The 19524-nt window shown below is 31.8% G+C and overlaps 1 pseudogene; it reads right to left on the bottom strand.

The window, feature by feature from the left end:
• LOC100919135 overlaps positions 1 to 1258 on the bottom strand; it is a 55944-nt pseudogene extending 54686 nt beyond the window's left edge.
• Positions 1259 to 19524: the final 18266 nt, after the last annotated feature.

The raw sequence follows: 19524 nt of genomic DNA, 5'->3' as shown, positions 1-19524 counted from the left end.
TATTTATATTAAATTTGTTTATTACAATTATCTTGATTCTCCTATTTTAACTCTAATATATATGGGGGACACATTTCAGGTATTAATACTAGGAATTGGAGAATCTGTATGTCTGCTAATAAAGCATATTTTGAAGGAATGTTTCACTGTTCACTGTTTAGTTATGTCAAGAGATTTAAATTGATTAAATTATATAACATAGTAATACATTTGTTATTTGGGATTTTATAAAATATTTTATGATGCAGTACTATATGTGATTATTATCATTCATGATTTTGGGATGTATTATTTGTCCATAACTGAAGTATTAAATCAAACCCAAGTAAAATTAAGTTCTACCAAAATCACAGTCCATTGTTTTATCAAACAAAGGAATAAAATAATCATTTGTCACAGCAGTTGATAGGTGTTTTGCTTTATTTTTATACTGGACTTGCTCTGTTCCAATTTGAAAATATTGTTAAGGCCTCTCTTTCCTTATTTTTTCCTGGTATTTATTATTATTTGATCTTCAGTAAAAGATTCATTTTGTTCTATTATCAAAATGATTGAATATTTGATTACATTTGTGGAATTCATCTCCCTTACTATGAGTCAGAGAAAAGAACAAATAGTGCTTGTTATTACTCTTTAAAAGTAAATGGTCATATTCTTAGATATAATGAATGTGTATAATTGATTAAAATAAAAATTATAAAAATGAAAAAGTTTTAGTATAAAGTGTATTTTCAAATAATATTTCTTCTCTGTTGATCCTGTTGATAAATTTCTCGTGCTTATATGACATCCAGTAATGTTTTTGAAAGAAAATTGGTTTTCTTGGGTTTCACAACTAGAAAAAAATGAATAAAATAATACAATGTTTTAAAGGGAAGTATTTTTTTAAAAAAGTATTGGAAGGTAACATTCTAGAAACAAGGTTTTTAAAGCTATATTTGTCTTATATAACTACTATTTTCCATGACAGGAAAAACAGAATGAATGACAAATTATTCAGAAAATATTTGTAGTCAGAACTTTTCTCTTATAACTCACACATACACACAAACACACAGAGAGAAAGTGATTAATTTCGCTTCCTCTGCATCTGAATGAAGTTGAAAATTTTAGTACATTGTGCAAATATACTTTGATTTTTTACTCTATCACACCAAGCCTTACCCCACTATTTTAAAAATCCAGATCTATAAATGAAAATGAACAAGCACTGTTTTCCCATATGACTTCTACTTACCAGGCTGATGAACAAATGCATGCCATCTGAAATCCTGTCCTCTGAAAAATAATCTAAAATACAAACAACATTCCTGATGCTACAAAATTTATTCTTACAAATATAGGAATATTATGTCTCTCTAAATTTCAATGGGTATGATTTATATAGAAGATAATTTTAAACCTCTTTATTTGAAGCATAAAGAAACTTTAGGGTGTTTCTATTTGTTAAATGAAGTGGGTGGAGATGGGAAATTTTCCCTGGGAAATAAATGATGAAATAATTTAAAACAGTTCTATTTGCTTAAATATTTTTTAAAAAAATGTTTATATTTTAATTATAAACATTAGCTGCTACTACTTTCATAGTTTTTAATTATCTTCAATATGACACTATCAAAAGTTTGAAAAATACAAGAAAGCCACATGGCAAAATACATTGTATTCTCTAATGACAATATTAACAGTAGTCTTTTGCTAATGAAGCAATACCTTTTATATTTAAATATTGAATATTGCATTATTCATTTTTGGATTGCTGTTCATATCTCACTTCTCAACCTCTTTTCCAGCATTTTATTGCCTCATAGCACTGCTATTAATTATCTCCTGGGATTTAGAGAAAATCTAGCAATACCAGAATGAGTTGTTTATTGAATAGTTTGAAACAATATATGGTGATTTTTAAACTGGGTCAACTCGGAAGCACGCAAAGACTGACCCCTCAACTCCCTTCCTAAAAGAAAACTTGGTCTAATCATTATAAATTCATATAACAAAATGGATTCTTTCTGCTTTTAAGAGTAAATTAGACTCTATCCCAGGCCACCAGAATACTATTTGTATGCAGATTTTGTTACTCTCAGTTTTATAATAGTAATGGGAAAATGGGATCTCATGAATAATCAAAATCCCCAAACAAATTCCAAATGTCTTTTATGTCAATAATTTCAACCACCTCTCCCAAACACAAGTCTGAGCATTATTTAACAAGCAAAAACCATAAATAATTTTAGTTTCATCATTTTTAGTGTCTCTCATAATCACCAACAGGGAAGATTCTCAGTAAGCTAAAAATAGTAAAAGGTATGGCAAAAGAAGTCCAAAAGAATTATCATTTTTTGAAGCTCACCAAAATTACTTTCTAAAAAAACTAATATAATCTTGCCAGATAGGGTTGGAGGGGGTGGGTAATGAGGTAGAAGATATCCTAGCTTTGATATATCTGATTCTGAAACCTATTGCATTACCAACTACCTTGTCTCTTATGAAAGATCACCCTGTGTCTTCAGTACTATAGAAATCTTTCATGTGTATAAACTTTCATGTGTATAGTTAACCCCTGAACTGATTTCTAACATTATACATCTTAATAGACAGATTAAAGAGTTATTTTAGCTTCAACACATAAATTAGCCGCTATGTACAACATCACCCAGGAGCCATGAATCATAAGTGAAATTCAAATATATGTTGTTTCTAAATATGTAATGTGCTGATGCTATGAATAACATAGTTCTATTTAATATCTAACATTTTAAGACATATATTTAAAATCTTTTCATCTTACTTAGTTGAAATTGCCTGAATTTTCCTTCAGTTTTCAGAGACTCCCATAGCTCACTATCCCTTCTGCCTCAAAATGAGTCATTAAAGTGAGGACATCTACTGAAACATTGTCAATCTCTGTGATCTCTTTTTGAAAATCATCATATTATATCTCCCAATGGTGGTATTTCCATGGTGTCCATCCATATTCATTTCTAAAAATCTTATTTTAAATCTCCTCATCTAAAAGGTACCTCATAATACCCTAATTTAACTGTTTTTATCCCTCATGTTTTCTTTCAATTGAGAATTTATCCTCTTCTTCCCTATGGAAGTCTTTCTCTATGCATGAAAAATGCTATGCTGTGGCAGCCAAGGAAGTAAAGAATCCCCCATGATTCTTTGACAGTGACATTGTGTCCCAGACTAGGGAACTGAGATTATTTCCTTACTTGTTCCAATCAGATCACACCATGTTCAGTTTTGGGTGCTTAATTTTAGAAAGGCTACAGATAAGTTGGATTTTGACTTCTTGCCATATGAGTATTTAGTGAAGATAACAGTATGCTTTTGTTGTTGTTTTGTTTTGTTTTTGAGACAGATTAGAAGATATGATGGCGATCCTCAAGTATTTGAAGGTTATAATGGAAGGGAATTTAGAAATATTCTACTTTGTCATAACTAGAAGGAAAGGGTGGGAAAGGAAAAATATAAAATTTTGTTCAGTTTAAGGATAAGCTTTCTAATGATTGGGCCTTTCTTAAAGGAAAATGGGTTTCCTCAAGAAGCAATAGAGGGGCGTCTTAAGGTTGTCAAGCATTGACTGTCAGACTGCTTGTCAGGTAGGTTGGTTAGCCAATAGAAGGCTCTCCCTCAAGCCTCAATTCATGTTTAATAAGTTTAACATATTCTATGACATTGACATTTTATTTGGGAGGAAGGCAATGGGTTAAGTTACTTGCCCAGGTTAGTATAACTAGTGTCTGAGGCCAGATTTAAACTCAGGTCTTTTTGACTTTAGGGTCTGTGCTCTAACCTTTGCACTATCCTTCCATTGAAATTTAAAGTTTATAGAGACAAGGTTTTTTTCCCCAAAAAATGTCAGTACACACCAAGTTTTAAATTCACATATATGAAAGGCTAGATGATGTGTCATATACAAATGTAACATAGACCTTACCCCTAGAAAACTCATTACCTGGTAGCAGAGACTACTTAATAGAAAGAAAAGCAACTGACAATTTGAATACCAAAATACTTAAATAACAATTCAGTGAAGTAATAGAAAAAATATTACAACAGTAGTTTTACTGTAGCCCATCAACTGAACAGATAACAAATGAGTTAGAAATTCAGAGAATCAAAAATCATTTTCAATAAAAGAGTAAAAGGGAGGTAGTATAGTGAGAAAAACAGAAATTGAGTTGGGTCTATAATTTTCAAAGATAGAAAGGAAAGAGAAAGATATGAGAAAATACAAGAAAACAGGAGAATATGGTTAGGACAGATCTAATAAAGCAGTTTGCTTAGAACTGAGGATTCATGTGAGTTGGGGGTAAAAGGATGAAATCAGAAAGGTAGGTCTATGAATGACCTTAAATGTCACTCTAAGGGATATGTCATATATGTGAATAGGACTTACAGAATTGATTATGAAAGGGAAATAAATCATATCTGGGCTTTAAAAAGCTTACTCTACCAGGATGGATTGGTTGGCAGTAAGGAGGGTTGTTGGAGGGTTTAGTAAAGCTTAAAGGTCAGAAAACTAATTAGGAGATTTCTAAATGTCTTAGGCCTATAAAGCATAATTTATGAAGCACTGTAAAGTAATCTTCCCAAGTACTGTCACCACCACCACTTGTCTGATACAGCTCCTTAAGTTTTACTATTAAAATTTAACTTTTTTCGGTTAAGGTAATTCCTCTCCAAGAATTATCTTTTAAAATGAGAATGTGTCTCATGGAAAGATAGGATTACAAAAACAGATTGATTTTTACTAAATAGCTAACCCAAATCAAGAAACTAAGGAAATAAGAATTTTATTGGAATGAAAATGGTGGTAGAAATTGCAAAGTAGTAGAATGTGAATGGATAAGAATAATGTTAAAATATAGAGGAAAATTTTAGAAGACTTTCCATTGTGGATAAATAATGAGAGCTTGAGAGAAACAGGAGCCATCAGGATTACAGGGTACTAAAATTAAATATTTTTAGAATAGTATATTTCCTACTGATTTTTAAATTAAACTTGGAAATATGTAATACCATGTATCTTTTAAAATTTGATTTAGGGTATAAGACTTCAATATACCCAGGTAAAAATGATGATAGTGGTGCTAGTGGTGATAAAAGATACTCAGATTTAAATAGTGATAAATTATAACTGAAATATGTATGATACATTAATTTTCCAAAGGGTGCTTTTTAAACATTTTCTTTTTTAAGTTATACAACAACTCCTGAGTTAGATGTGTTAAATATTATTTTCCCTATTTTTGTTGCTTAATCATTTTAAGACCCCCATTTGAGGTTTTATTGGCAAAGATATTGGAGTAGTTTTCCATTTCCTTCTCTGGTACACTTTACAGATAAGGGAATTGAGGCAAACAGGTTGACTTTCTCGATGTCACACAATTAGTATATAAGACCAAATTTACACTTAGAAAATGAGTCTTCCTGAATTTGGACCTGCCTTTCTATGCACAGTACCACCTAGGTACCTTTATTAAACCAAATTGTGATACATATAGTACAAATGAGTGGGAATACTTTTATCATTTCCTTTTCCCAAATTCTATTCCTCTAATCATGGTCCTGGACATATAAGGGCTCATAAAGATATTCAAGGATGCTTTATTTCCCTGTCAATATAGACATACACTCCCTTAAAATCCAAAGTTCTAATCTGGTTAGTTCTCATGGCACCTCATGCATACTATCTTTGTGATATAGTATCTTTCCTACAAAGGTCCAGAGAATAGAATTATAAAGATAAAACACATTCTTTTAAGTATTATACATGAGGAAAAGCCTGAAGTTCTTTGAGATTTACTTTACTTTGAAGCATGGTTTACAATTTCAAAGTGTGGCTTCATCTCTTTTTTTCTTACATAACTCTCCTTTGTGGCCTTTTCTTTTCATCTTTGTGTACATTATTTTGGCTATCATGTAACATGATATTTCCTATATGGTGTCCATTCAAACTTTATATTCTACAGAAAGGAAGGGTGATTACAACAGAAACAAAAAAATATTTACTTTTCAGTTTATTTTTTCCATGAGAAAGTTACAGGCATCTCTAAAGATATCCACTTTTTCTTCTATTTATTGTTATTGACCCATTTCATTCGGGAAAAAATCTCCATCAATAGATTAAGACTCCATTTGGCTCCATTTTTCTTAAGAGCATATTTCAGACAATACTGAAATGTTTTTATCCTAATTTTTCTTTTCTTTTCTTTCTTTTTTTCTATCAATAAATAAAACAATTCTCCTTTCCCAGTATCATTTTCCAAATAATATAGATGATGTGATTTTGAACCTCTTATAAAGTGTCCATCCTACTCTTAGTCTCAATATCCTTCATTTTAAATATGAGAATATCTCAGGTACTATATTTCTACATTGCAATATTATATTCTGAAATCTTTTCAATTTCATAAGTTTTTGTTTCATTTTAAAGCCTTTGTCTCTCTTCTTTTTTCTCAATATTATAGACAATTGCCGTATACTTATTTTTAAACGCTTCACAGAGAATATATAACTGTGGTTAAACACAGCAAGGGAATGTATAAGTGATTAAATACAGCAATAAAGAAATATAATATTATGTACAGAGATTCTTAGCTTCTCCTCGTTAGCTTTTTGAGTTTGTGGGATCATATCTAAAAGGCTAATTGGCTTTATATATAAAAAAAATCATTTATGAGCAATGCAAGGAATTTTGTCTTTAATGAAATGTTTCAACTATGCTGGAAAATATATATTTCACTTATGAAATGGGTATTAAATACATAACTTAGTGTTAATGTTTCTATTGTTATGCTGGTTGATTAGTCTGGGTATTATCTACATCAGAACAGTCAGCAATCTTTTTACTATGGCTAATTATTTACAAGTTTTATCTACCAAACATTAGAAGCTTTCTTCTTTGTTTTCTATTTCCTTGGGACCATCACAGGATTTGGCCTTTACCAAACCTTGTGGTAAACCCTGGGATACAAACATAAAACTGGAATAATTCCTATTCTTTAGCTCATATTGCCTTCGGAAAAATTATGAATACATAAGTAATACAGATAATTAAGCTTATGGATAATCTTGTATGGAAGAGGGCGGCACTTAAACTGCTTATTTAATATTGGTGATATTTATAAATATGTTTTAGCCTACGTATCAGTTCATGTTTCTCCATTTTCAAACAAAAGTAATTCATCTATAAAATAAAGGGATTGAATGAGATGACCTCCAGGTTCCCTTCAAGCATAATATATCTTTGATTTTGTGATTCATTTTCATTTGGGCCTTGTCAAACACTTTTGATGATCATAAATGTTGTTTTATGCTTTGATTGATGTATGTAGTCAGAGGAGGGCTGAATAGAGTTAAGGTTCTATTTATCAAAGACTCTTATGTGGTCTTAACATAGGCATGGGAAAATGTTTTGAGGAAGGTAGCCAGTAAATTTATTCTTTCTTCAACCAATTCAATTGTTTTGTACTCAACAAACAATAAATAGAGCAGAATACTCTATTCTCTGTACTTTTCAATTGAGTGACTAATGATGCAGTTTCTTACTTAAAAAATATTATTTGTTTTCTCAAATTCACTCACTGAAACATTATGTCACATATGAATTGTCTGACTAAAACAAAATTAATTTTCTCTTAAAATTTTCAATAAGTACTTATAAAACAAAATTTGAAAATCTTAATAACCTAATAGACTATTATGTTGGTATAAATATAAAAATACTTAACTCCAAATAGAACTGGAATAAAACCTATTCATTATTGGTGTCATTTTTAATATGTTTATACTTTCTGAGTAGATTTTGTTTTCCAGGTAGTAAATGGTAGTTTCTTATATATTTTCCTTTTTCTTTGTTTACTTTCTTGTCATTCTTTGCATTGAACACCTTGCTAGACACACTGTTTTGAAATAATTACTTCTAAAATTTTATACCCATCTATTACAAACTGTTTTCTGCTTACAAAGCTGGAAATGAGAATATGATCCTTTTTGGCTACTATTTAGTTCCCTGGCTTGTATTATTTGAGCAAGTGAGACTGGTTTTCCATTTCCATACAAAGTCATGACTCCTAGAGAGGGAGTGGCTGCCCTTTATAGGGGATACAAAGGACTCATTCAACCTCAACATACTAAAGAGTAAGAAATTCCACAGATCTTCGTAGAATCTGGATATTAAAAATGCAAGGCCAGTCTCTCCAGTCTCTTTTGGCCATAAGTAGGGCATTTCATCCAAAATTCTGATTACTGAATCTAGTGATATTCATGGTCTTGTTGCTGTTCTACTTTTTAGTGTTTCATTTTAGAACTTCAAACTTACATTTTTCTCATTAAATACCATGAAATGATGACATATATCAATAGTGTCTCTGGTTCCCTGAAAATACCATCTAATCCCTCAGAAAATTTTGATAGTCTTAAACATGTGTCTATGAATTTGTGTATGCATATATGTTTGTGTATAACTTGAGCTTCAAAATCCCCTGGCACAGGACTCTCTTCACCAGTGGAGATGAATGTTTCCTATTTAGTTGAGAGGTAGATAGGTGAGAGAAAAGAAAGCCTGTCTCTTCAGTCTTCCCTGGGATCTTCTAACTTCTAGATTCAAGATAGAAATGAAATGACAAGTTCTCCTCAAATCACTGAAGGGACTCTGGGAAGAAATCAGCATAAAAAGAAGTGATAGTCTCTAATATGGCCCTATGTATAGCTTGCTGCATGAGAAATTTTGAGGAATTTTGCCCTTTGAGTGAAATCTGGAACTCTTGATTGAGAGACTACCTAGCTCTTAAATGAATTCCTTCATTCTGTTTTACCTAGTATATATTCTTCTAAATGTACTTTCTCTGATTTCTGTTTTTCCATCAGCTTGGATAAATGAGTTTCTTTGCTATTTATCATATGTTTGTTCAGTAATAAAAAAAAAATATTTGGTGAAATTGGGCATCAAACTTTCAATATTAAGTTTGACGCTTTCTTTTATTTATTAGGAAAGAAAAAATTGCAACCCCTAGTCTTATAATATATATAGGAGTAGACAGATGTAATTTGAATTTGGCAAGCTTCTCATAAAGGAGGAGATAGATACACAAAGGTCAATATTAGGTAGGTGCCAAGATGGTACACACCAGTAATTTAACCAGATAACCACACATTTTCATTGTCTAATGTGTGTGAACAAGGCTTGGCCATCTCCAGTGAATCAATCAATTATCCACAAACATACTGATCGGGTGATCAGCAATCACTTTGAAATCTTCCAGAAGACAAGAGATCCCAGCCTCTAACTGAAGACTTCTAATTGAGGGGAACCTACCATATTACTAAAAAACCTCTAGTAATACTGAGCTAATCAATTTCCCAGTCTTTACTTAAAGTATCATTCCTTGTCACACTAAAGAGTGACTAATCATATGAAAAAGAAGACCAGTGATATATCAATGTATTTACCAAGTCTAGCAGTTAGCACAGATCTAGACTTTGAATGAGCTAAGATTAAGAGGATGGAATTTTGGAAGTATACAAAGAAAGTGAGGATTAAGCAAATACTGATAGTTCTAAAAAGCTAAAAGCAAGGAAGACCAAATATGTCAAAAAGTGCTATGGCAACTTAAATATTTTGGTAAGTTTTATTCAATGAACTTTGTAGAAGAGAACCATGTACAAAGGTGATGGAGGAGAATAATTTCTTGGTCTTTTTGGACAGAATCTTAATGATAACTTTTCTTACTCTATACTAACACATTTAAGGTTTTGAGCCTCAATCTGGTCATCCAAAAGCTAAAAGAGCCTTTTCTGCCTTCAGTTTATGAATACACTTCATAAAGATCAATTTAAGCCTTGATTACCTTCAAATACATTGTTTACAAATACACAGGATATATCTGATAATCGAGTTTTAAAATTCTCAATATCTAGAGAGTAGAAGGCACACACTCCTTGTTTTCCTAATCCAGGTAACCCTCTTAGACATACATGGGTTGGCTATGTCCTTTTTGTTTCCTGTGATCACATACTTATCCTTTGGGAAATGCAAAAAGTTTGTTATTGTTCATTTTATGGGGTTTGTTTGGTTTTTTTTGTTTGTTTGTTTTTGGATTTTGGTTTTTTTTTAATTTTTATTTTTGTCATCAAGTATCAGTGGACAGCAACAAGTTTACAGATGATCTGCCTATCCTTAATTGGATTCAGCAGAGGAGTCGGCATGAGCAATTTCATTTCTCAATGATTTTTTAATGATAGAGCAGAAGATATTCTGTGCTATATGCTTCTAAGCTTCCTGCACTGTGGACAGATCCTAATGTAAGAGACTACTTTTGGAGCTAGAAAAAAGAAGTATTACATGTATTGATAGATCATTATATTAGCAAATAAAAGAGACTAGGTTTGTCAGGGACTTCTCTAAGTAATGAAATTCAGGATGTCCAAACTCTGATTATTTTTTTCTGTAATTACTGAGCTATACTTCCCTGGCAGTAAGCTTTTTCCAACAGTGATTTTTAAGGAATTAATTTTAGGAGTGGTATGAGAATCAGAAGTGCTAAGGTGTTTTCTTGGTTTTGTCCCTAATGAACCATGTAAACTTGATAAGTCAATTAATTTATCTTTGCCTCATTTTCTTCATGTATGAAATGAGACAAAGATTCTAAGGTCTCTTTTATTTCCAAGATTTTATACTTTGATTCAGTAATTTAGGACTACCAATGTTTTCTCCATTATCTATGTTTTTGGGAGGTGGGAGGAAACACTGACAATAGCCATGATTTTTTCATGCTGTATTAAATTGTAATTTCTTTAATGGCAGAGATTATTTTTCTTATTTGTTCCCCAGCAATTAACACATTTTCTGACATTAAGTAAGTGCTTTATAAATGTTTGTTGAATTGGATTTATTGAATTGCTATGTATTTTTCCTTTCAGATAGCTTGATAAAATATCAACTTAAAGATTCTCCTTCCAAAACCTATCCTCAGATTATGTAGATGGAGGGGTAAGAGTGAAGGAAGGGAGGAGAAAAAGAAGGAAGGAAAGAAGGAAGGAAGGGAGGGAGGGAGGGAGGGAGGAAACAAGGAAAGAAGGGAGAGAGAGGGAGAGAGAAAGGGAGAGAGGAAGGAAGGAACTAAGGAATGATAGAAAAAAAGCAAACAAATTGTGGGGATTAAAATTATGCCACTTACAATAAATGAGACCAAGGCAGAGCTCTAAGCCAATGGCACTTTATTAAAATTCCATGGTCCCCTCTAATGAAGTAGATCTCAAATCTTCCTCAGGATCAGAGATTCCAACTCATCTTAGGGATATACTTTTATAGAGTTACAGTTATGCTAACTATATAACAGTGATTTCATTGACTAATACAAAGGCTAAATTATGAATACCAACATGGTCACAAATTGGGTGAAGCTATCACAGTTAGTGATCTTAAATTGTCATAAGATAATCATCTGCTCCTATTGGAGAAGTGATTGGTCCAGAAGTACAAAATTATTCTGGGGGACTTTCCATATAGTTATGATCTCTGCCACACCTGGCTTGATCACCATGATAAGGGAAAAAAAAAAAAGTAAAGGGCCTTTAGTTAACTTCCTATAGTTAAGCAAGTGAACTTAAAATCTGCAGCTCACATCTCTGGAAACTTATATATAGAATTTTATCATGATACTATCAAATTGGTTAATATTAGTTGTAATAGATTAGAGATCCAAACAAATTACTTCTCTCAGAAGAAAGCAAAGAAAGAAGGAAAATGTGAGAAGGTAAAAGAAAGAGAGGGATATTTATTAAGTGCTTAATTATATGATAAGTACTGGGATTATAAAGTCAAAAATGAAATATTAAAATTATATGATTCATTGTATCATATAATAGAAATAATTTTAATGACCTTATGACTTTAAATGTAAAGTAAATCAAGAAATAGCAATATTTTAAATTGCCAAAGTTATTATCACTGTCATGCATAAAGTCCAATGAAGCAACCAAATGGAAAATTTCCTTAGACCCTGTAAGGTTCCCCACATGTTGTTAGAAGTTATATCAGGCTAATTGGATAAGAGACTAGAATATCACATTGCTTTCTTGAAAAGATTCGTAGTCTCAAAAAAATTACTCAAAGGAATTGAATCTAACAGCCATAGGGAATATCAGATAGATAAATAACTCTATTATCTATATTGCATTGTACCTTTGAATGGATAGTCTACAGAGCTGGTCTATTTGTATTTCTGATAGACATTGCTGATGGACATGTAATTGGGCACATAAGACATTGCATTAGGCAAAATTTGCAATACTTTCAAAAACCTTCATTTTCTTCTTGAACAAAACAAAAGCAAATAAAAATCCTCTTTTTAACACTAATATTCTTATTGTTGATAAGTGTAATAATTTATAGCTGTGAATCATGGAAAAAATACAATCCTTTTTTGCTGGTACTTATTTTGCTGTTTCAGCTTTCACCTCTTTTATGCTTTAGGGAATTTCTAATATTCATGAATTATTAAAACAGAATACAATTCTTTTCCACTCAAATAGACTTTCATCAATTCCTTCATCAATAGACATCCACTTCATTTTCAATTCTTTATTAGCACAAATGGTGTTATTATTAATATGTTGACATATTTTAGGCTTTTATTTATCTTTTACTTCCTTGAGAAAAAAGCCCATTACTTGAATCCTTGGGTCATAGGAATAGTATTTTTTTCTTGCAGAATTTGAAATTGCTATCAAGAATGGATTGGCTACCATATAACTAAACTGATGATTCAGGAGCCTATCTACCTTAATATAGTTCATCCAAGAATGAATAATCTTATATTTTGTGATTTTTGCCAGTTTGCATAGGTAAAACTTCAGAAGAATTTTCATTTTCATTTCTTTTATTACTGGTAATTTGAAATATTCATATTATAAATTATAGTTTGCAAATAATTGAAATTGTTATGTCTCCAATTCCACTAAACTTGGGATGGAAAATGACATCTGCATTCACTAGTGAACTATGGAGACTGAATGGAGATCAAAGTGTAGTATTTTCACCGTTGTTTGTTTTCTTTTTTCATAATTTTTCCCCTTTTGGTCTGATTTTTCTTGCACAACATGACAAATATGGAAATATGTTTAAGAAAATTTTACATATTTAACCCATATAAGATTCCTTGATGTCATGGGATGGATGGAGATAAGGGAAGGAGGGAAAAAACTTTGTAACACATGATCTTAAGAAAATGAATGTTGAAAACTATTTTCACATGTATTTTGAAAAATAAAATACTGAGAAAAAACAAAACAAAACATATTAACATAATGTATTTTTTCTGAAACAAAAAATATTCATTAGAATAACAGCATGACTTTACATTTTTTAAAATTTTTGTTTCAGGTTCAGTTTAATACAAGACAGGTGGATTCTCCAAAAAAAAAAAAAAAGGAAGAAAATATTATTTTTCATCACCACTTATCTACTGGGGAATGAAAGTGTTCTGTGTTACTAATTACTAATCTTAGATAGCAGATATTATTAATGATACAAATATTTCCGCATGCTAGAAATTCTTACTTTATCATCATTAAATTTTTAATGCTAAAATGTTTCATCTTATGTAATCATATTTATCCATTATTTTCTAATAATTAGTTCCATTCATTGTTTTATATATACATATATATATATATATTTAATAGCCTTTTATTTACAGGTTATATGTATGGGTAATTTTACAGCATTAACAATTGCCAAACCTCTTGTTCCAATTTTTCAACCAACTGGTCATCATAGAGTATTGTTGTTGAAGTATATAATGATCTCCTGGTCCTGCTCATTTCACTCAGCATCAGTTCGTGTAAGTCTCTCCAGACCTTTCTGAAATCATCCTGTTGGTCATTTCTTAAGAACAATAATATTCCATAATATTCATATGCCACAATTTATTCAGCCATTCTCCAACTGATGGGCATCCACTCAGTTTCCAGTTTCTAGCCACTACAAAGAGGGCTGTCACAAACATTCGTACACATACAGGTCCCTTTCCCTTCTTTATGATCTCTTTGGAATATAAGCCCAGTAGTAACACTGCTGGATCAAAGGGTATGCACAGTTTGATAACTTTTTGAGCATAGTTCCAAACTACTCTCCAAAATGATTGGACCCGTTCACAACTCCACCAACAATGCATCAATGTCCCAGTTTTCCCGCATCCCCTCCAACAATCATCATTATTTTTTTCCTGTCATCTTAGCCAATCTGACAGGTGTGTAGTGGTATCTTAGAGTTGTCTTAATTTGCATTTCTCTGATTAATAATGACTTGGAGCATCTTTTCATATGACTAGAAATAATTTCAATTTCTTCATCTGAGAATTGTCTGTTCATATCCTTTGACCATTTTTCAATTGGAGAATGGCTTGACTTTTTATAAATTAGTGTTAATTATATATTTTGGAAATGAGGCCTTTATCAGAACCTTTGACTGTAAAAAATATTTTCCCAGTTTATTGCTTCCCTTCTAATCTTGTCTGCATTAGTTTTGTTTGTACAAAAACTTTTCAGTTTGGTATAGTCGAAATTTTCTATTTTGTGATCAGTAATGATCTCTAGTTCTTCTTTAGTCATAAATTCCTTCCCATTCCACAGGTCTGAGAGGTAAACTATCCTGTTTTCCTCTAATTTATTAATAATTTCATTCTTTATGCCTAGGTCATGAACCCATTTTGTCCTTATCTTGATGTACTGTGTTAAGTGTGGATCAATGCCTAGTTTCTGTCAAATTAGTTTCCAATTTTCCCAGCAATTTTTGTCAAACAGTAAGTTCTTATCCCAAAAGCTGGGGTCTTTGGGTTTGTCAAAGACTAGGTTGCTATAGTTGTTGACTGTTTTGTTCCTTGAACCTAACCTATTCCACTGATCAACTAATCTATTCCTTAGCCAATACCAAATGGTTTTGGTAACTGCTGCTCTATAATATAGTTTTAGATCTGGTACAGCTAAGCCACCTTCATTTGATTTTTTTTTTTCATTAATTTCCTTGAAATTCTTGACCTTTTGTTTTTCCATATGAATTTTGTTGTTATTTTTTCTAGGTCATTAAAATAGTTTTTTAGGAGTCTGATTTGTAGAGCCCTAAATAAATAGATTAGTTTAGGTAATATTGTCATCTTTATTATATTTGCTCGCCCTATCCAAGAGCATTTAATATTTTTCCAATTGGTTAGATCAGACTTAATATGTGTGAAAAGTGGTCTGTAATTTTGCTCATAAAGTTTCTGATTTTCCCTTGGCAGATAGATTCCTAAATATTTTATATTATCAGTAGTTACTTTAAGTGGAATTTCTCTTTGTAACTCTGACTGTTGGGTTTTGTTAGTGATATATAAGAATGCTGATGACTTATGTGGGTTTATTTTATAACCAGCAACTTTGCTAAAATTGTGGATTATTTCTAATAACTTTTTAAGAGAGTCTCTGGGGTTCTTTAAGTATACCATCATATCATCAGCAAAGAGTGATAATTTGGTTTCCTCATTGCCTATTCTTATTCCTTTAATCTCTTTCTCAGCTATTATTGCCAAAGCTAGGGTTTCTAATACAATATTAAATAGTAACGGTGATAGTGGGCAACCTTGTTTCACTCCAGATCTTATTGGGAATGGTTGCAGTTTGTCTCCATTACATATGATGCTTACTGATGGTTTTAAATAGATGCTGCTGATTATTTTAAGGAAAAGTCCATTTATTCCTATAGTCTCAATTGTTTTTAATAGTAATGCATGCTGGATTTTGTCAAATACTTTTTCTGCATTATTGAGATGATCATGTGGTTTTTGTTAATTTGGTTATTAATATGGCCAATTATATTAATAATTTTCCTAACACTGAAGCAACCCTGCATCCCTGGTATAAATCCTACTTGATCATAGTGTATTATCCTGGGGATGATTTTCTGTAGTCTTTTTGCAAATATTTTATTTAAAATTTTAGCATCCATATTCATTAGCAAGATTGGTCTATAATTTTCTTTCTCTGTTTTCAACCTACCTGGTTTAGGTATCAGTACCATGTCTGTGTCATAGAAGGAATTTGGTAGGACTCCTTCATTCCCTATTTTATCAAATAATTTATATAGCATTGGGACCAATTGTTCTTCAAATGTTTGGTAGAATTCACATGTAAATCCATCTGGTCCTGGGGATTTTTTCTTAGGGAGTTGTTTAATTGCCTGTTCCATTTCTTTTTCTGAAATGGGACTATTCAAACAATTTACTTCCTCCTCTGTTAGTCTGGGAAGTTTATATTTTTGGAGGTAGTCATCCATTTTACTTAGGTTATCAAATTTATTGGCATAAAGTTGAGCAAAATAACTCATTATTATTTCTCTAATTTCCTCTTCATTTGTGGAAAGTTTTCCCTTTTCATTTTTAAGACTACTAATTTCATTTTCCTCCCTCCTTTTTCTAATCAGATTTACCAAAGGCTTATCTATTTTATTGGCTTTTTCATGGAACCATTTCTTAGTTTTGCTGATTAATTCAATAGTTTTTTTTTTTTTTTACTTTCAATATTTTTAATTTCTCCTTTTAATTTTAGAATTTCCAATTTAGTATTTGATTGGGGGTTTTTAATTTGGTCTTTTTTTAGTTTTTTTAGTTGCAAGCCCAATTCATTAATCTTTTCTTTCTCTCTTTTATTCAAGTAAACCTCTAATGATATAAAATTCCCTCTTATTACCACTTTGGCTGCATCCCACAAATTTTGGTATGACGTCTCATCATTGTCATTATCTTGAGTGAAATTATTAATTGTATCTATAATTTGCTGCTTCACCCAATCATTCTTTAAGATGAGATTGTTTAGTTTCCAATTACTTTTTGGTCAATTCACCCCTAACTTTTTGTTGAATGTAGTTTTTATTGCATCATGATCTGAAAAGAAACCATTTACTATTTCTGCTTTCTTGCATTTAATTTTGAGGTCTTTATGTCCTAATATATGGTCAATTTTTGAATAGGTTCCATGAACTGCTGAGAAGAAAGTATATTCCTTACTATCTCCATTCAATTAAGATCTAACTTACCTAATTTTTCTAATATTCTATTTACTTCTTTAATTTCTTTCTTATTTGTTTTGTGGTTTGATTTGTCTAATTCTGAGAGTGCAAGGTTGAGATCTCGCACTATTACAGTTTTGTTGTCTATTTCTTCTTGGAACTCTCTTAACTTCTCCTTTAGGAAGTTGGATGCCAAACACTTGGTGCATATATGTTTAATATTGATATTGCTTCGTTGTTTATGCAGCCCTTTAGCAGGATGTAGTTTCCTTCCTTATCTCTTTCAATTAGATCAATTTTTGCTTTTGCTTGATCTGAGATAAGGATGGCTACCCCTGCTTTTTTGATTTCACCTGAAGCATAATAGATTTTGCTCCAGCTTTTTACCTTTACTCTACATGTATCTCCTTGCTTTAAATGTGTTTCTTGTAAACAACATATTGTAGGGTTCTGACTTTTGATCTAATCTGCTATCTGACTCCTCTTTATGGGGGAGTTCATCCCATTCACATTTACGGTTAGAATTACTAATTCTGTATTTCCTGCCATCCTAATAACCCCAGATTATGCTTTACTTTTTCTTTCCTCCCCAACCCTCTTTCCCCTTTTTGAACTTATGTACCCCACTTGTATCACGATGCTTTCCCTCTTTAGAATCCCTCCCTGCCCCCTTTGAATCTTTTCCCCTTCCTTCCCTTATTACTCTTTTTCTTTTCCCTTTTCCTCTCCCCTGTTTTTAATGAGGCGAGAGAGAATTTTCTCTAAAACAAATGTCAATTATTTTTTCTTTGAGCCAACTCTGATGAGAGTAAGATTCACACAATGTTCCTCCCCCTCTCTAAATTCCCTCAGATATGATAAGTTTCCTTAGCCTCTTTGTGGGATGTGGTTTCCCCTCTTTTTATCCCTCCTTCCCACCTTATTCTGACATCATCCCTTTTCCATATCTACTTCCCTTTTTTATGTTATATCAGTAAAATCAAATTGTACATGTGTTCTTTTTGTGTATCCACAACAGAAATATAATTCTCAAGAGTTCTCTTTACTTTTTCTGCATCTCTTGAATCCTAAGGTTGGAGATAAAATTTTTTGGTTAGTTCTGGTTTTTTCTTTAGAAACAAATGGAATTCATTTGTTTCATTAAATGTCCATCTTCTTCCCTGGAATAAAATGTTCAGCTTAGCTGGGTAGTTTATTCTTGGCTGCATCCCAAGTTCTTTTGCCTTTTGGAATATCACATTCCAGGCCCTTTGATCCTTTAATGTGGAGGCAGCCAGATCTTGGGTGATTCTTATTGTGGCACCTCGGTATTTAAATTGGTTTTTTTTGGCTGCTTGTAAAATTTTTTCCTTAATCTGATAGTTCTGAAATTTGGCCACACCGTTCCTTGGGCTTTTTATTTTAGGATCTCTTTCAGAAGGTGTTCGATGAATTCTTTCAATGCCTATTTTATCTTCTAATTCTATTACATCTGGGCAGTTCTCTTTGATGATTTCTTGTAAAATAGTATCTAGGATCTTTTTTTCATCATAATTTTCGGAAAGTCCAATAATCCTCAGATTATCTCTCCTAGATCTATTTTCCAAGTCTGTTGTTTTTACAAGTAGATAATTCATGGTTTTTTACAGTATTTCATTTTTTTGGTTTTGCTTAACTGATTCTTGCTGTCTCAGTGAATCATTAGTTTCTATTTGTTCAGTTCTAATTTTTAAAGAATTATTTTCTTCATTAGCTTTTTTTATTTCTTTCTATATATGTCCAATTGAGTTTTTAAATGAATTGTTTTGATCTATGGAATTTTTTTCCATTTCACTAATTTTTTTTTTAGTGAATTATTTTCTTTTTCCAATTCACAGATCCTACTTTCTTGCAAGTTCTTTGTCTTTTCCAATTCACAAATCCTATTTTCTAGTGAATTCTTTATTTTTTCCAATTCACAATTCTTACTTTCCTGAGATTTTTTTTTACTTTTTCCAATTCACAAGTTTGTTTCCCTGAGCTTCCTGGGAACTTTTTATCTTTTCCAATTCGTATTTCAGGAAGTTGTTGCTCTCTTGTAAGGCTTCTCTTTCCTTTCCCCATTTATGTTCTAACTCTCTTTTGAGACATTTAATGGTCTCTTCTATGAGAGCATCATGTAAAAGAGGACAGTCTGGTGCCTGTTTGCTATTAGTTTCTTCAGGTTTGCTGACCTGCTTTTTTTCTGCATAGAAGCTGTCTATGGTTCTTTTCATCTTTTTATTCATGTTTTAAAGCCTTTAGGGTATGCCTCCTAGGCAAGGAGGTTACCAGCTTCCTCTGCAGAACAGGAGACATGTAAACCGGTTTCAGCTCCCAGGTATGGGAGTGCTCTGAGAGTTTTCCCTTCCCCCAACAGGAAGTGGATTCAGCACTGGCTGAACTATTGAAGTGCCCAGTTGGTCTGTGTGGGTTAGCAATTGCCTTAGGCTAGAGAGTAAAGGGTG

Source organism: Sarcophilus harrisii, chromosome 1 (genome assembly GCF_902635505.1).
Source record: "Sarcophilus harrisii chromosome 1, mSarHar1.11, whole genome shotgun sequence".
In the NCBI taxonomy this organism is placed as follows: domain Eukaryota; kingdom Metazoa; phylum Chordata; class Mammalia; order Dasyuromorphia; family Dasyuridae; genus Sarcophilus; species Sarcophilus harrisii.
Note: the sequence above shows the minus strand (reverse complement) of the source record. Positions and strands in the feature narration are given on the sequence as shown.